Below are 17266 nucleotides of genomic sequence, written 5' to 3'. Positions count from 1 at the left end.
GCTTCCCCGGGCTGTTGCTGCCTGCCTGCCCCGAGCCGAAGCGCAGCGGCCACTTGCTTGGGGAAGGCAGGCAGGCGGCAACAGCCTGGGGAAGCTCCAGGGCTGTTGCCGCCTGTCTGCCTGCCTTCCCCGAGCCAAGCGCCGCCACTGCCGCCAGTCCCCCGGAGCCCATAGGAACGCATTAGTTAACTTTTAATGCATTCCTATGGGAAACGGTGCCTCGTAGGACGAATTGACCGTCGGAATGAATTAAATTCGTCTAGCAAGGCGTCACTGTAACACCATTCATGTAGAAAATTTTGACGGTGGGGGGGAGGGATGAGACTTGGGGGCAGTGCTACCTGCACTATATGAAGTTACATCAGAAAATCAAAAAATGATCAGAGTGCTACCGTATTTCTTCCCTTTCTCACGAGCCAAGGCCTGTCCTGTTAGAAAATCTAATTTGTGTGGAATTTCCACACAAGCAGCAGAGGACCTACTTTGCATTCAGAAGGCCCCAAGTTCAAACCCCAGCTTTTCCTGGTGAGGCTGGGAAACACTGTCTGCCTGAAACCTTGCAGAAACCCGGCTAGTAAAAAAATAAGGTCACATCCACTCCATACATTTAAAGCGCGTGGCTTTTCCTAAAAACCATCAGAACTGTAGTTTGCCCTTTCATGGAGCTACAATTCCCAGCATCCTTAACAGACTACAGTTCCCAATATTAAGGCAAGCCATGTGTTTTCATTACAGCGTGGATGTCTCTACAGCCACAGCAGGCACTGCACAGTTCGACATCGCCCCCAAAGACACAGCAACAAGGCTGGTGATCTAATTCTAGGTAGACCAGTAACAGTGCTTAAGGATATGTTTAATGAGTACCTAACAAGTCATGAATGAGACAAAGGAAGGAGGGAGAATGAAATATTCAAATTGACAATCAGTGTTCGGTCCTAGAGAACTACAGCAAGCCCACAGTAAGTGAAGACATGACAATATAAGTAGATACAGTACCATACGTGGTTTAGAAGACAATATCAAGGCAATTTATATAGAGGAGATGCTTAGAAGAATTTAAGCTTAATGGTATCTGCAGTGCAAAGAGCCTGATATTTGACGGGTGGTGGGGAAAGCAGGTTGGGAGGTGGATATGCTTTTTTATACAAAACAAAACAAAACTCCCAAGGAAAAGAAGTACTTTACTGTGGAAGCAAATAATGCATTGCACCATTGAATGGCACTGCAAAAACCAGTTACTGGTACTATATAAAAATATAGAAATGTCAACTGTTTAAATCAAGGCCACCTCACATGCTGTTACACATAATTCGCTGTGGGTTAAACCATAGAGCCTAGGGCAAGCGTCGGCAACATTTTCTTTCTGTGGGCTGGACATGGGCCGTACAGACGCAGAAGCGATTTCTGGTGCTGTGCTGCCCATGTACCAAACACCGGAAATGGCTTCTGCGCATGTCCGTGGCTGCGCAGAAGCGATTTCCGGTGCTGGCTGCCCATTTCCAAAATATCTGCCAGAAATTGCTTCTGCAGCTGCATAGATGTAATTTCCAGAGCTGCTTGGCGAGTCCCTGCGCCGTGCTGCGCCGGTTTACCGCAGCACGCAAGGGACTTGCCGAGCGGGCGGTTCAGTTCACGGGTGGCCCATGGGCCAGATAAACGGCCTCCATGGGCCGTATCTGGCCCGTGGGCCGGAGGTTGCCGATGCCTGGCCTAGGGCTTGCTGATCAGAAGGTAGGCGGTTTGAATCCCTGCAACAGGGTGAGCACCCGTTGCTCAGTCCCAGCTCCTGCCAACCTAGCAGTTCGAAAGCACGTCAAAGTGCAAGTAGATAAATAGGTACCACTCAGGTGGGAAGGTAAACGCCGTTTCCGTGTGCTGCTCTGGTTCGCCAGAAGCGGCTTTGTCATGCTGGCCACATGACCTGGAAGCTGTATGCCGACTCCCTCAGCCGATAACCTCAGAGTCGGGTCAGGGGTCCCTTTACCTTTAGGTACTTTAAGTGTATAAAGCATTAAAGCTACTTTCTGTAAAAAGAATAAATCACACTGTGTGCCCAAGGGTATAGAATTGCTAAGAATAAGGTCATACCAAAATAGAAAAAAGGCTATTACATGTAGTTGAAATACATACAAATTCAAATGTTCATCAAATTAAATGACTAGCATTTTTAAAACTTAAAATTTTTTTCTGGAGCTCACATTTCAGAACTGCCAATGGTTATGACACAATGCCCAGTAATGTAACTGGATAAAACAAACAAACAAAAACATTATTCATTACCAACACTGGCAATATCACAGCTTGGCTTATTATTTACAGTACTAGATTTTTTAAATGTGGGGTGTAAAACTGGTTCTTACATTAGAATTTACAGTTTGTGGAGGATATTCTCCGAGAATATTCTCCGGAAAATATTCTCACCTCATCTCACTACACCCACCCACCCACACCCCTCTGTATTCATTGCAAAGCTGGATATTTTTCCTGCTCCACCCTGAGCAAACTTTAGTTGGGTCAAAGCAAAATAAAAAATTCCTTCAGTAGCACCTTAAAGACCAACTAAGTTTTTATTTTGGTATGAGCTTTCGTGTGCATGCACACTTCTTCAGAAGAGGAAGTGGCAGGGAGCATTTAGTTGGGTCAGATCAACTTTTTGGCAGTGCTGCACACAGCAGCTGGCAGCTAGGTAAGGGGTCAAAAGTGGGTGGGAGTGTGGCAGGAGGTAGCTGCTGGACAGGTTAGGTCTGAGCATCCTGTTTATTCAGTTGCAACTGGGTTCCTACAGGTAGGCAGCAAAGAACCCAGGACAAAGACATATTTTAACCTTGATAATTTAGGTCAGTGGCTTCCAACCTTTTCAAGTCCATGGTTCACTCGACCAACCACATTCTTTCTGTGGCTCCCCTGAGGGAGCCGCTTACACTGGGGTTCCATTCCGTTACAGTCCATAAGTGGAGATTCCTCTGTTCTGCCCTGCACCATTCCGCCCTGTTCCTTTTCGGCACCATTTTCAGTATGCATGTAAGTCAGGCATCCCCAAACTGCGGTCCTCCAGATGTTTTGGCCTACAACTCCCATGATCCCTAGCTAACAGGACCAGTGGTCAGGGATGATGGGAATTGTAGTCCAAAACATCTGGAGGACCGCAGTTTGGGGATGCCTGATGTAAGTGGTAGCTTATGTGCCGACCCAAGCAATGCCCTGCTCTGTAGGGCCAAGCTGACATACTCTACATGGCAGTTCCAGCCTGCCTTTCCCAAAACTAGTGTGCACGTGGGGGTGGAGAGGGCAAAACGAGATTAAGATCAGAAGCAGAAAGGGCAAAATAATATTAAGATCAAACTACTTTGCTATTTTCTTGCATTTCTCAAGCCCTTTGTGCAAAACTAAGGAACTATTAGTTACTGAAGCTGGGGAGGATTTTTGTTTGTGGGTGGGGGGAAGATTTCAAAGAAGATAAACAGTCATGTGAACACGTTTCCCCATTCCTTTTGCTGTTTTATTTCAGGTGTCTTTTATGGCCTTTTGAAAAATGGAAGCAATTAAACATTCCAAAAAGATAACATGAGCTATACAGTACCTTTGTATTTGGGGCAAATTAATCTGGACATTTCCTGATTCTGTACTAAACAACAACAATTAACATTTATTTTAGGCCTATGCAACTAATGTAAGGATGTGGGTGGTGCTGTGGGTTAAACCACAGAGCCTAGGGGTTGATGATCAGAAGGTTGGTGGTTCGAATCCCCGCGACGGGGTGAGCTCCCGTTGCTCAGTCCCAGCTCCTGCCAACCTAGCAGTGCGAAAGCACACTACTCCAAGTAGATAAATAGGTATCTACAGCGGGAAGGTAAACGGCGTTTCCGTGTGCTGCTCTGGTTCACCAGAAGCAGCTTAGTCATGCTGGCCACATGACCTGGATGCTGTACGCCGGCTCCCTCGGCCAATAACGTGAGATGTGCGCTGCAACCCCAGAGTCTGTCACAACTAGACCGAATGGTCAGGGGTCCCTTTACCTCTATGCAACTGATGGCAGAAGGTCTAATGCAGAAGATATGGGCTGCAATTCATGAAAGGCCCCTGTGTCTCCCCTGAGTGTTCCCCAAGTCACCCCAGGTGAGCCATGGCACTTTGGTTAACAACCAATGCCTCAGGTTTTGGGGCAGTATGTAACATCACAAGCTGCCAAATTACACAGAAAGGCGGGAGGGGTTTAGGTACAGTGGTGAGAGTTGTATGAGTACAAAGACTGTGGTGCTGGGTGCAGATACAGTTACATTTGATAGGGTTACACAGGTATGACAACTTTGGGTGATTCAGACAAAAGGCTTGCAATCAGAGTGGTACCACAGGTGTCGGAAGCAAGGCATTCAGATGCAATGAGGTGTCCTATTGACATTTAGGCTTTGCCTTTAAGAGAAAATAAATTACAAGTCAAAGCAAGTTCCTTTGGGACAGAGAAGTTGCTGACAATTTCAGAACTTCCAAGGTCAAGAAGGAATGTAGCCTCAGGGTGGAACAATAGAAGGGCCTCTGCCCCAGGAAAGAGTCTGCAACAGTTTTGTCTTTGTACCCCAATAAGGTTATTCTGATTCAAAGTCATTTGTCCTTGTTACATTATTTGTGACATTCATAAAGGTTACAATTTCTTTATACGTTTGTTTCCGTTTCATACAAGTGTTATGTCAGAAAAATAGATTAATAGTTGACAGGGTTTTCATTACAACCACAGGGTCATAGGAAAACAATTTCAGGTCAAAGGATTCAAGGACAGTGGTACCTTGGTTCCCAAACTTAATCCATTCTGGAAGTCTGTTCCAAAACCAAAGTATTCAAAAACAAAGGCATGCTTTCCCATAGAAAGTATTGCAAAATGGATTAATCCATTCCAGGCATTTAAAAACAACTCCTAAACAGAGGTGGAGGAAGGGGGGTGCGGTGGGGGCAGTTCGCCCCAGGTCTCATCCCTGAAGGGGTGTGTGACATCGCCGCGGGCAGCACCCCCCTGGGATGCTTGCTGGGGGTGGCAACCCCCCATAGGCTGCTAGCCCTGCGCTGCGGGCAGCTAGCCCCCCTGCCCCCCAGGTGCACCGCCTCTACCTCTAAAACAGCAATTTAACATGAATTTTCCTAACTAGTGAGACCATTGATCCATAAAATGTACTGTGCTATAAAATAAATAAGCCAGTATTGTAGATTATAAAAGTTAAAAAAAAAAATTTCTTATGTGCACTGATGAGATAGTCATTGTTTGGATGGAGATTTCTGTTTTGTAAGATTTGGCTTCTTAGCAGGAGAGCCGTGTCTTTCCCTGACAAGAAGCACATCCCTCTTGTGTTCATACTAGAGATGGGAGGAAGGAATCAGATTCCATTAAAGGAAAACCTATACCTAACTTGCAATTTCTGAAACAAGGACTCAATAAGGGCTCTTGTATAGCCCATAAGGGAATAAGGGCAGATTTTGTTTACAACACACTCTTATACCACTTTAGCAGTCATGGAGTTCCCCCCCCAAAGAATCCTAGTTTGTTTGGAGGCCCCCAATTCCTCTCCCAAATAGATAGTCCCCGGAGACCTCTAGGAAGAAGGATTAATTGCTATACCGCTCTTCTTTCTTAGGTAGCAAAATGTATTGGGCCAACCTAGTTCTGCCTCTTTAAACAGACAGGAATGGCTTCCTGCTCCTTCCAGCTAAATGAAACTAGGCTGCTAAAGTGGTTTGCTAGTTCCTCTTTCTTGTTCTTCCTGGGAACAGTGTCTTAAACTGCTTTTCAAAGTTTGTCCCCCTTGTTTGCTGATTAAACTGAAGGCGTGCGGGGGGGGGGGGAGTTTGAATCACCATGTGTTTCTGTTCAAGCCGCTGTTGTAGGTCACATTCCCAACTCCTACCTAGGCAGCCACGTTTTACTTATTTACACTTTTGCCCACCTCTTTCTCCAAGGAGCTTGAGTTGGCAAACATGGTTCCTTTTCCTCCCCAGCAACCCTGTGAGAGAGGTTAGTCTGAGTGTGAGTGCCTGGCCCACGGCCACTCGGTGAGTTTCACAACCAAGCAGGGATTTGAACGTGTATCTGGCGGACCTTGGAGTGAGTCATTTTCTTGTCAATAAATAATTAACTATCAGAGGTGTGGCTTCCTTGGCTGTGGGGGAGGACCAGGACATGTTCAATCCCCAGCATCTGTAGGTAGGGCTGGGAACACCCACCCACCCAGGCGATTGAAACCATGGAAACTCTGCTGGAAGGATCAGTGATCTGATTCAGTATAAGGCAAGCTCCCAGCATTGCTAGGAGTTCTCTCATTTTGCGGACACATGTGCTAAACCCTGTCTGTGGCGCCTACACCTTCCTCAAATAATGAGACAAGAGACGAGAGTATGGGTTCAAATTGGCCACAACTTTATTGAGCTTCAGAAGTGGGAAACTTGGCATACCCTGTTTCCCCGAAAATAAGACATACCCACAAAATAAGCCATAACAGGATTTCTAAGCATTTGTGCAATATAAGCCATACCCCCAAAATAAGACATAGTGATATGTGCAGTTCTGGTGGGCGCCAAGGAAGAGGCAAGGCTGGACGCGTAATGAAAAAAAGACATCCCCTGAAAATGAGCCATAGTGTGTCTTCTTGAGGAAAAATAAATATAAAACAGTATCTTATTTTTGGGGAAACACGGTAGGCCTTGGCAGTTAACCCTCTCAGCCCATCTGGCTGAAGATATGCAGGCAGATGGTCCATTCTTTTTTTGATGGAAAATAATTGTTGAAGTTGAAATTGTAAAACCAATAAAAAACTATTTACCAGAAAAAGGAGGGTGCAATTCTACTGTCAATGAGTGACAGCCTTTATGTCAATCATTTATGGAAAGATGCCTGGGTATCGCATCCCCGCCTGAGGAGGACTATAGAGAACCAAGCCTAAGGTGGATAGGATTGGGGCTGGGGCTTATCTGCACCCCCCCAATATTTTATTTAACTTGGCACCCCTGACTTGCACAATAACAATAATCCTAAAGTAAACTACCTCAACTCCATGCAGAAATGTAAGCTGAGTCACACAAGTCTATCTCACACAGTTTAGGCAAGGATTTCAGCAGTTGGAGTAAGGATTAGGTGTGGTTCGTTTGGCTTGTGTAACAGATTTCTGTTTTGTAAGCTTTGGCTTCTTAGCAGGAGAGCCGTGTCTTCCCCTGACAAGAAGCACATCCCTCTTGTGTTCATACTAGAGATGGGAGGAAGGAATCAGATTCCGTTAAAGGAAAACCTATACCTAACTCGCAATTTCTGAAACAAGACCAGAAGGAAAATATGCACCATCTCTCAAAGCTCTCACTTCCCTGGATTTTGCAGAGCAGTTCTCTTAGCCAACTTGCATGTAGGGAAAAGCATCTGCTATGGCAAAGCACTACTGGGTATATGCAGAATTCATCATGCGAAAGGCTGGACTAGATGAATCCCAAGCCAGAATTAAGATTGCCGGAAGAAATATCAGCAACCTCAGATATACAGATGACACAACCTTGATGGCAGAAAGTGAGGAGGAATTAAAGAACCTTTTAATGAGGGTGAAAGAGGAGAGCGCAAAATATGGTCTGAAGCTCAACATCAAAAAAACCAAGATCATGGCCACTGGTCCCATCACCTCCTGGCAAATAGAAGGGGAAGAAATGGAGGCAGTGAGAGATTTTACTTTCTTGGGCTCCATGATCACTGCAGATGGTGACAGCAGTCATGAAATTAGAAGAGGCCTGCTTCTTGGGAGAAAAGCAATGACAAACCTAGACAGCATCTTAAAAAGCAGAGACATCACCTTGCCAACAAAGGTCCGTCTAGTTAAAGCTATGGTTTTCCCAGTAGTGATGTACAGTATGGAAGTGAGAGCTGGACCATAAAGAAGGCTGATCGCCGAAGAATTGATGCTTTTGAATTATGGTGCTGGAGGAGACTCTTGAGAGTCCCATGGACTGCAAGAAGATCAAACCTCTCCATTCTTAAGGTAATCAGCCCTGAATGCTCACTAGAAGGACAGATCCTGAAGCTGAGGCTCCAATACTTTGGCCACCTCATGAGAAGAGAAGACTCCCTGGAAAAGACCCTGATGTTGGGAAAGATGGAGGTCACAAGGAGAAGGGGACGACAGAGGACGAGATGGTTGGACAGTGTTCTCGAAGCCACCAACATGAGTCTGCCCAAACTGTGGGAGGCAGTGCAAGATAGGAGTGCCTGGCGTGCTCTGGTCCATGGGGTCATGAAGAGTCGGGCATGACTAAACAACAACAACAACAACAACAACAGGTGGTTCCCCCATACAGGGCACCGATCTGAGGAGGCACAAAGTAACAACAACAACAAATTTATACAGTTTTCTATTTTAGTTTGTCCTCGCTCTGGGCGCCATACAAGGTTACCAGACACCCCCGTTTCCCGGGGACAGTTCCCGGATTTACAAATCAGTGCCCATACAAAATCCACTGAAATTAAAAAGTGTCCCCAGATTCATTTTTTTGGGGGGTGGGGGAATCTGGTAACCTTATCATATTACTAAAGTCCATCTCTGCTGTCACATTTCAGCAGGAATGCTGTTCTACAGAACGGGCAGCCACACTAAAGCCCTGCTCCAAGTTGCTGCAGATTGGGTTTCTGGGATCTTTGAAACTTGCAGGAGAACCTCCAGAAGACCACAGTCATCTACAGGGTCTCTCAAGTATCAGAAAGGAATGTTGCAGCCTTTTGAGTAAAGCAGAACTCTTATACAGAGTGGATGTTGAGCAAAAAAGCAATCAAACAAACAATCAAACAAATAAACAAACCAAAAAGGGGGGGGGGGAGGAAAAGGGGATGGAGCATGATAGAAGTTTTAAAAAATTACACATGACATGGAGACAGTGGGTAGGGAAAAGCTTTTCTCCTTCTCTAAAAACACATATAAGCGTCTGGGGACTTCTATTTCAGTGTATCTGAAGAAGTGTGCATGCACACGAAAGCTCATACCAAAATAAAAAACTTAGTTGGTCTTTAAGGTGCTGCTGGAAGGAATTTTTTTATTTTGTTTCGACTACGTCAGACCAACACGGCTACTGACCTGTAACTAAAACTTGTGGACATGCATTGAAGCATTTTGAGAGATCTGGGACAGATAAAAGAAAGTGACTTATTCATACAGCACATAGTTAAACTATGGAACTATGGAAAGAGGATTAGACATATTCATGGAGAAGAGCGCTAACCATGATGCTACACTTTGCCTGCACAGCTGGAGGCAGCAATGCTTCTTAATACTAGCTGCTGGTAAGGGATTCACAAGTATGATGTAGTGAATTGAGCAGAATGGAAGGCGAGAGGAGATGTGTGTGGGGGAAACCCAATTTTGGCCATGCAAGCACTTTAAGAACACGATTTTAAAAAATAAAATAAAATAATAGTTGGTGTAGCTCCAGTCTGCAGCCTTTTAAAATGGACTAGATGGAGTGTTTTAGGATTTAATCTGGATGGATCTGTGCCTGGTTTAACCCTTTCCCTCCCACAATGATTCCATGATACAGTTCACACTGTAGCTCATAGCAGTTTGGAGTGCGATGGAGGTCACATTGGGAAGCCTGCATGGGAGACAGTGCTAAACTTATGGCCCAGATCCAAATTTTGTATTGGTGGCTGCTGCAGGGTCACTCAGCCCTCCTAGACGCAGCACTCTGTTCTATTCTGGGAGCTGGCTGTGAATTTGCCAGAGAGTTTTGACTCTCAGGAAGAGGGAATGATTTGGAACAGTGATTTGTACCAGAATTTGCAGGGTACGGAGAGATCTAGGTTCTGGAGTTAGGGAGTGGTAACTTTTCTGGGCTGGCTTCAGCTTAGATTTCCTTGTCTCCCTAGTTTCTGAAATGCTAGGAATGCAGACTCAGATAATCTTTACATCCGGTGGGAAGGAAGTACCAATCTCCAGCTTCCATCAAGATAAACCATCCACAGAAACAGCCCAGAATTCAGCTGAAATGAATTTTCCCTTCAAAATATTTTGCAAGCTTGATATTTCATTCCAGCCATTTGATATTTAGCTGTTGATATTTGATATGACAGTATTCAGTATCTGACATGCAATGGCATTGAGCATTGGTAATCAATTGTATTAACCTGCAGGCCTGATTGTATTTATTCAGAAGTAAGTGCTATTGAGGGACGCGGGTGGTGCTGTGGGTTAAACCACAGAGCCTAGGGCTTGCCGATCAGAAGGTCGGTGGTTCGAATCCCCATGACGGGGTGAACTCCCATTGCTCAGTCCCAGCTCCTGCCAACCTAGCAGTTCGAAAGCACATCAAAGTGCAAGTAGATAAATAGGTACCGCTCCGGTGGGAAGGTAAACGGCATTTCCGTGTGCTGCTCTGGTTCGCCAGAAACGGCTTTGTCATGCTGGCCACATGACCTGGAAGCTGTATGCCGGCTCCCTCGGCCAATAATGCAAGATGAGCGCCGCAACCCCAGAGTCGGTCATGACTGGACCTAATGGTCAGGGGTCACTTTACCTTTAAGTGCTATTGAATACAGTGGATGATGCATTCCTTGGAGATTAGATCTGCTGCCCCTGTGGATCCTACTGCCTGAGGTGGTCACCCTACCTTGCCTCATGAGTGGGCCAGCTCTGTATTGAATTCAGTGGGGTTTACTCCCAAATGGGGTTATGATATTCTGGATTGTCTCCAACCAAGTTTTACTCAGAATAGACCCACCTTGCCTAGTCATATTCAAATTTTCAATAGGCCTACACTGAGTGGGACTAACATTGGCTACAACCTTTAGTACTGAATACTTAAATATTAATGCTTTATTTTTTTTTTTATAAAAATCTATAATGGCTGATAGATGGCTTATAATGATTTTTAATCCCACTCGCTGACCAGTGTTGAAGCAATGATTCTTCAGCATCAACTTCGTTGGACTGGTCATGTTGTGTGGATGCCTGATGATCGTCTTCCAAAGCTACTACCGGTACTCTATTCCGAACTTTAAAATGGAAAGCGTAATGCTGGTGGTCAACAAAAGAGGTTTAAAGACTGTCTCAAGGCAAATCTTTAAAAATGTAGTATAAACACTGACAACTGGGAAACACTGGCCTGTGAATGCTCCAGTTGGAGAACAGCCTTTACCAAAGGTGTCATGGACTTTGAAGACACTCAAACTCAGGACGCAAGGGAGAAAAGTGCTAAGAGGAAGGCACACTTGGCAAATCCACACAGTGATCAACTCCCACCTGGAAACCTATGTTCCCACCATGGGCGTACCCAGGATCAAAACTGGGGGGGCAAGGGGAGGGGCCAAGGCACGGAAGGGGAGGGGCCACAAAGTGGGCGGGAATGGCGAACTCGCGCTCCGCCGGGCTGTGCCCCTCCCTAGAAGCAGGGCTGGTGGGCAGAGGCGGAGCCCAGCCCAGCGGAGCGCGAGTTCAGCGTTCCCGCCCGCCGCGCCGCGCTCTCTGGTTCCCCGCCGCGCTTGGCCTTGCCTGAGGGCGCGCCGGGGAGCTGGAGGGAGGGCGCAGCGCGGTGGGCGGGAACGGCGAACTCGCGCTCCGCCGGGCTGTGCCCCTCCCTAGAAGCAGGGCTGGTGGGCGGAGGCGGAGCCCAGCCCAGCGGAGCGCGAGTTCGGCGTTCCCGCCCACCGCGCCGCGCTCCCTGGTTCCCCGCCGCGCTTGGCCTTGCCTGAGGGCGCGCCGGGGAGCTGGAGGGAGGGTGCGGCGGGAATGGCGAACTCGCGCTCCGCCGGGCTGTGCTCCGCCTCTGCCCACCAGCCCTGCTTCTAGAGTAGGGCAGCTGCCCTAACTTGCCCCGTGGTGGGTACGCCCTTGGTTCCCACTGTGGAAGGACGTGTGGATCCAGAACTGGCCTCCACAGTCACTTACGGACTCATTGTTAAAACCGTGTTTATGGAAGACAGTCTTACTCAGCTACGAGTGATCTACCTGTTGGACATGCTTGATTGAATTTTCTGGGTAGCCTGGCCATTTCTTTGAGATGGTAAATACTTAGTTCCTGAATCTCTTACGCATATTGATAGTGTGCTCAGATTAACAGATCCTTGCCAGACTGTATTTGAAAAGGGAGGTGTAAGCCCCTACAGTCAAAAGACAATTGGAAAGCTTTTTGCATTTCCTTCCTCCTTGCAGAGAAATATTTTAGGTCAATTTGGCAGAGTCAAAATGGCTTCAGGATTGTTCTCCTGTCCTATTTCAGTGGATTATATACTTATGTATGTGTTTGCCTTGTACATTAATGAACATTTATTTTATATTTGAGACCTTAGAATTCTTATAAAAACCAATAACTCACATTTTGTATTTAACCCACCACCTTCAAACACAGGCATTGCTTTCCACCCTCTCTGTGATCATTACTCCTTTGTTTTCAGAACAGGGACAGGAGCTGAATCATGGCTTGTTTTCTTATTGCAGATAGTGAGATGATCCTCAGTGAAAAAGAGATGGAGACTCCCTCTCTGAAGAATGATGAGCTGAAAAGGAGTTCCCCTACAAGAGGCAAGAGCTAATGACACCGTTTTTTCCAGAGTCATGACAGGGAGCAGGACTGTGCTCTGCAGTTTATGGCAGCAATTTGCAAAAGATCTAGCCAAAGTGTTGACGAAGGAGGAAGCCTCTTAAGCTGCCCCTCATAACCCTTCGGCTTCACACAGAACTCCAGATGAGCCCAGCAGCACTGACACCACAAACAATAGTGTTCGGAGCACAGGCTGGAGTGAAGCAACAGGGGATATGGCCTGGGAGATGGGTAGCCATCATGTCTTGTCCATTACTTCATGGTGCAAAAACACAGAAACCAACAGCAGGTGCGGAATTCAGCATCCTGAGATTTTCATGGTCAAGTGTTCACCTACAACCCTCCCCAGGCTGCTGGGAGGAGTCATGGGTGGAGCTGAACACATTGGTCGTGTGCCTTCAATCGCCAGGAACTCAGCTCCATGCTTGACTCCGCACTCAAGACTCCTCAATCTTGGGAGGGCAACTGGCCCCCTGCAAAAGATACTGAGGGGCCCCCGAAGGTCCCCAGGAGCTGACACACCTGCATACTGGGCTATGGAACTTCTGGCCCATGGGTGAAATGACACCTTCGAGGCATCTTTCCAGCCCTTGGGACCTCCATAAGCCATGCCCCCTCCCCAGGCCACATTCCTTACTGCTCTGATGGTGCCTCTTGAGTGTCTGGAAGGAGACAGAAAGAGGAATGTGTTAGAAACCTACTGTACAAAAGTCACACTGATTGTCCGTTTTTGCCTGTAGCCCTGCCCACCACTGCCTTGCAGACCCCAAGAAGCTCCCCACAAGGGAGTGTGGCCCCCAGCCTGAATAAAGGTTCCCCCAACTCTGTTATAAAACAAGAATCTGCAGCAGGTTAATATGAAACTGAAGAAACTGTGGAAAGCCCTCCCATCAAATGTCAAGGAAATAAACAACCATCTTGACTATAAAAGAAGACATTGGAAGGCAGTATCGGGAAATTTTTAATGTCTGGTGTGCTACAATTTTTTATACTGTATATGCTGTAAGGTGCCTGCTGCCACTGCAGACCATCCAAACAATTCTGGCTTGAAAGCAGCTAGTTAAAATTTTAAGCAGTACAGGTGGAAAGGCAAAAATTCAGTTTTTCTTCCTGGAAGGATGAAAGTCCAAGTGAGGCCTGGCCAAAGTGAGGCCTGGCCTTAACCCTGCCCCCGTGCGTCCGTCCATTGTCCACCTGGCTGAGGGTGGGCCAAAGGCCTACCTAAGCCAAGGGGTGGCCTGCCCAGGTAAGCCCTGCTCGGTGCCACAAACCCCGCCCACCTGTGTGGAAGGGAGGGCAATAATTGCTTCCTTCTATTTGTATTCATTTCGTAGGGTCTGTCTTTGTTCAGTTCCTCAGCTCCACATCCTCTCACTTTACCCCTTCTGCACCCTGGCTATCTGCCTTGGTAGCAGAATTATGTCCAGCACATAAGGGGCCACCACCCAAAGGCCTGTTGCTGCTACCCATCCACCTCACCTCTGAAGGTGGAGGGATTCAGACTGGGAACTCCGATGATTATCTCAACGATCAGACAGATATGAATGGGACTTAGAGGTTCTTCAGATGCTGCCTCATTCCTAGGCTGTCTAGGGCAGGCGGGGGGAGCACCTTTCAGCCTTGAGGGCTACTGTATATTCCATTCTGGGCAACCTTGGAGGGTAGCAGGGGCACATAGCAGGTCGTTGAAAGAGCCAGAGGTGAAAGTGGGCCGAGCAATGAATGCAAATTTTACGCTTTGTAAAATAAGCTAGTTTCTGCACATTCATCCACACATCCCTCTCCATCCTCCATCCAGGTATGCAAGATACATTAACAGAGTTCAAGGACACACTATAGTCAGGTAACAGCACCCACAAAGTCTGCAAGCACCAGTGGGAGGCATGAAGGTGTGGGGAAACCCTGCGGGAGAGCCTTGGAGGGTTCCATTTAACCTTCAGGTCCGAGGTTCTCCACCCCCTATTTAGGGGCTTTAACAATATTACCTTCAGCTAGCCAAAATGCAACTTCCAGCTTTTATTTAGAAATGTGGCCCACCTTGCAAAGAAGCATTACTAGTGCTAGTGCCTGCAGTAGGAACCCTGTCAAAGGAAAAAAAGTATCCAGCCTCTGCTTGGTTCTTTGACATTCTCTATGTGCTAATCAGCCACCAACAAACTTGAAAGCCACCTTATCACCTAATTCAGTTGCTGGAACAAGGAAAATCTATAATTCCCTTCCCCTTCCATTTGCACCACTGAACTCAATGCCGGATCCAGCTGGACAGGTTGGGCAAAGCTCAAGCATCTTTTTGCTCTTGGGTGCAACTCTATCTCGTTCAGCATCTGAAGGTTGGCCCCACCCAGCAGGCAGTAGGGAAAACATGCAAAGCTTATGTTAGCACGTAGCTTGGGGAAAGCACCTCTTTCCTTGTACTTTGTGCCAGAGATTTCTCCCCCGGGTTAGTTTAGCTGAAGATGCTGCAATATGCAATATGGCTTGCTCCAGACTCGACAGCAGGTATGGGGGACATGCCCTCCAGGTATTGTTTTGGAGATTACTGTATGTTGCCTTTCTTCTACAGCCGGAGTCTAAGGCCGTTTCCAAATGGATGGATGAATGGATAGATATAGCAAGCGCTATATCTATTTCCAAATGGATGGATGAATGGATAGATGAATGGATAGATATAGCAAGCGCCTCAGTGTGTGAAATGCCTCAGTGTGTGAAACCCCCATACCACCCCCTCTTTAAAAAGGCCCTGCATATACCTTACATTTCACTGAGTTTTCAGGGATATTTAATTTTTAAAACTGCAATTTTTTATTTTTTACAAAATATTTTGATTTTTTTAATTTTTAAAAATATATATTTTAAATGAGATTTTTAAAGGTGAGAAAGTAACAGCATGGAGTTTTCTCCTTCAAGATGACAGCCAGCCAGCTGAGCTATGCCCTTTTCCAGGGGATACCATTACATCTCCTTCCCCTGTTTTTATTCTCTGCCTTCTAACAGTCAGTCCACATTCTGGGCCAGTGAGTAGGGTCAGTCTTCACTGGTCAGTTTAGAACAGGGGTTCCCAAACTTACCCGGCTTTGGGCCAGGTGCCCGCTGCGCCGATTGTGTGGTGGGCCGGAGGGTGGGGAGGGGGCACGGGAGCACGTGGCTGTGCACGCCCATGCGCAAACACTATTTCTGTCACACTCCCGACCTGGAAAGAGACGGAAATAGCTTGTGCGCATGTGCAGAAGCCTCCTCCGACCCGGAAGTACACCGGAAATGACGCTAGCGCATGCGCACAAGCTATTTCTGTCGCTTTTCCGGGTTGGAAGTCGGCAGCTGCGCCGCACCACGCCATTAAGAGCGGGCGGTGGCAGCGGGGGTCCCTGGGGGCCGCATAAAAGAGCTTTGGGGGCCGTATGTGGCCCCCGGGCTGCAGTCTGGGGACCCCTGGTTTATAAGTTTCTCCCCTTAGCATCCCATTGGCTAATGTTATTTGTACTTCTGCAAACCTGGGAGTTCCCCAAACCCTGCCAATTCCTCCTTCGTGCATGGCTGGTACTACGCCAGGGGTCAGCAACCTTTTCCAGCCATGGGCCGGTCCACCGTCCCTCAGACCATGTGGTGGGTCGGACTATATTTTTTTGGGGGGAGGGAATGAACGAATTCCTATGCCCCACAAATAACCCAGAGATGCACTTAAATAAAAGGACACATTCTACTCATGTAAAAACACGCTGATTCCCGGACTGTCCGTGGGCCAGATTGAGAAGGCGATTGGGCCACATCCAGCCCACGGGCCTTAGGTTGCCTACCCCTGTACTGGGCCTTGTCCACACTTTCCACTGAACGCCGGTACAAGCTTAGCCTACACACATCCAAGGTATTCCACACCGGTACACAGACTGCATTCTCATGGAATGTTACAGGTGAGTAACTGTACAAGCTTACAGTTCAACTGTTTGTCTACGCAGGCACACAAATTGTACACTCATTGAAAGTAACGTGTGAACACGCTCACACTTTTGATCACATCAGGACCCATGCTTACAGAGCTTGCTATTAGCATCAAAGTGTAGTATCTTCCTAATATGCATTTTAAAAAATAAAGTAAATAAATAGAAATACTTAACTAACTGACCAATCGAGTCGCAGATAGCTCAGCACTAACAAACATAAATCCTGTCTAAGCCCATGGCTATCACCATGTTGCAGCTGGTGGTTAGGCTGAGCTGTAAGGGGGTGGGCTGAGGTATAAAGAGATGGTTTGTTGTTGTTTTTTAGTCAGGTGTAAAGGAATTAGAAGTCAGCCAGGTGTGGGGGAAATGAGATTGGCAAAGGACCTGGCAGATACGCAGGGTTGACAAGTGGAGTGAGCCCTAGCAGGATGCATGCACACATATAGCAGCACCTTCTCGGTAGCAGCACCCGCCCTGTGGAACGCCCTTCCATCAGATGTCAAGGAAGATCCCTCCTCTTCAGGGACCCGCTCTACGCATCGAGCAGGGGGGCGTGTTCGGCCCCCTGCTCTACTTATCCTGCTGCCGCGCTCAGAGCCCTGGCTGGCCAATAGGACCAGCTTGTGGGCAGGGTTACCTGCTTCAAATGAGCGCGGCAGCCTCCAGATCGCCCCTTTTCGCTGCTGCTCCGGTGGTAGGCATTGGAATATGGAGTTGTCTGGTGTGTTCGAGGACTGGTTGTGGCCATCATCCAACCCTCCTCTTATAGGGGTATCCCCTTAAGGGAT

The sequence above is a fragment of the Zootoca vivipara genome, chromosome Z2 (assembly GCF_965207765.1).
Source record: "Zootoca vivipara chromosome Z2, rZooViv2.hap1.1, whole genome shotgun sequence".
Classification (NCBI taxonomy): domain Eukaryota; kingdom Metazoa; phylum Chordata; class Lepidosauria; order Squamata; family Lacertidae; genus Zootoca; species Zootoca vivipara.
Note: the sequence above shows the minus strand (reverse complement) of the source record.